The 2,119-nt window shown below is 37.8% G+C and overlaps 1 protein-coding gene across 1 annotated transcript in view; it reads right to left on the bottom strand.

Moving 5' to 3' along the window:
- LOC113466979 (headcase protein-like) overlaps positions 1-2,119 on the bottom strand; it is a 12,190-nt gene that overhangs the window by 1,314 nt on the left and 8,757 nt on the right. The gene's annotated exons all lie outside the window — the stretch shown is intronic.

Below are 2,119 nucleotides of genomic sequence, written 5' to 3'. Positions count from 1 at the left end.
GAGAGAACCTTCCAATCTGAAAGCAGAAGAGAGAATGAGCTCTGACAAAAATCTAGGTCCGAAGAAACCTCCCCTTGACCCCCTACTACCAAAACTAGAGTAGGGGATCAGGGGAAATGTAGGGGGTTCAGGTTAGGTTTCTCCTACATCTTGATTATGGGTTTGGAGATTCCTCTGTGATTATTAAGATAGAAGTTACATTGTGTTTTACAGTTGTTTTTAGGTACATTTTTGGGATGTGTTCGCGATATTCGTCGTTTGTTCGCAGTATCCGCGGTTTGTTCACGGTTTGTCGTGGATACCGCGAACAAATTACGGATACCGCGAACGAACTGCGAATACCGCGAAGAAACCGCGAATACCATGAACAAGTGGCGAGTACCGCGAACAAACCAAGAATACCGCGAACGAGTCGCAAGTACCGCGAATAAATCGCGAATACCGCGAACAAGTCGGGAATACCGCGAACAAGTCGCGAGTACCGCGAACAAACCAAGAATACCGCGAACGAGTCGCGAGTACCGCGAACAAATCGCGAATACCGCGAACAGATCGCGAAAACCGCGAACAAGTCGCGAATAACGCGAACAAACCGCGGATATCGCGAACAAACCCGGATACCGCGAACAAACCGCGGATACCGCGAACAAACCGCGGATACCGCGAACAAACCGCGGATACCGCGAACAAATGGAAACAACTGTAAAAGACAATGTATCAATGTAATTTCTATCTTAATAACCTATCTTAATAATAATCAAAAATTATTGCAAAAATTCCCATGCTTTTAATTTTCTTTTCCTTTAATTTAAATTTTCTTAGGCTCTCTGCTTCTTTTATTTTCTTTTTATATTTTTTTTGTCTTCTTCTTCCAGGAACCAAAAACATAACATCCGTCATGTGGCCATTATAACAAGAAGATATAACATTGTCGAATATGTATTTCGTCATACTCGTAGGTAAAGCAGCGTCCACACTACAAACTTTTTCATTTCACTAAAATTCTTTGATCTTACAGGTAAGTAGGTCTACATTTATATTGAGAATTGGAGATGTCCATCGACTTCGTTTGACGTAGTGTGGACGCACCTTAAAGCCCATGTAGGTAATGCCTACTAGAATATGTAAGTATTACATAAATTACAACGATGTTATGGTGTACCTACTCGATTTTCAACAACCAACGCCTACGGTGTAAAAGTTTCAAACACTCAAAAAACGCAAGAGGAACGTAAAAGGAAGAAAAAAGGTTCTGAAGAGGTTGTCAGATTGTTCGATGTGTTTTCATATTCATACAACGTTTTCAGCAGATTATGATAATACTGTAAGTACCATGTTGCCGTGTTTGTCAGGTGTAAGTAACACTTATGCATCTTCCAATGTATAATATCTTCATGTGATTTTTCCTCGCTTTCAAAAATGCTTTTCCTCTTTCTTACTAGCCCTATTTTCCTCTGATTTTTGCTATTATGATAAGAACTTATTCTAAACAGCTAAACACTAGGCAGATGTCCTAAATTTTTAATCTTCTTCAAGGATAGAAAAAATTGGACGGCTCAAGCAGAATAATATAGCCATCCTTATTCAGATACAATTTAAGGACAATTCCACATAAAATAAAATTCAAGGACAATTTATAAATGAGATAGTACTTAAACCGAACCCCGTTGTGCTTCCTTAAAACCCCTACGAAAATTTCTCTTTAAATATCATTTTTTTCTGTCTTCTTTTGATGTTTTTACATAATGCTCCACCACATTCGACTACCACTCTATTCACAGGAAGAACTCATCCTAAAAAAAAACCTGTCAAACAAGTGGCTCAAAAAACATCATGGGATAAATACCAGGGAAAAAAAAAAGAATGAAAGAAAAGATTTAAAAAGTTCCTTAGAAAGAAGAGTGCACGAAGGGTGAAAGGAAATCAAGTTCAACTGAGCGGAACTGAAAGGAAAATAAAAGATTATGAAAAAAGAATAAATAAATATTGCACAACATGATCAGGATGACGTTGCGAACAATAATGAACAAATAAACACATTTTGCAAGCTTTGTAAAAAGAGAAGAGAGATGTAAATTTGAATGGAAAAAGTGTTGCGAAGGTAAAATTGTAGCAAATA

The sequence above is a fragment of the Diaphorina citri genome, unplaced genomic scaffold (genome assembly GCF_000475195.1).
Source record: "Diaphorina citri unplaced genomic scaffold, Diaci psyllid genome assembly version 1.1 scaffold377, whole genome shotgun sequence".
In the NCBI taxonomy this organism is placed as follows: Eukaryota; Metazoa; Arthropoda; class Insecta; order Hemiptera; family Psyllidae; genus Diaphorina; species Diaphorina citri.
Note: the sequence above shows the minus strand (reverse complement) of the source record. Positions and strands in the feature narration are given on the sequence as shown.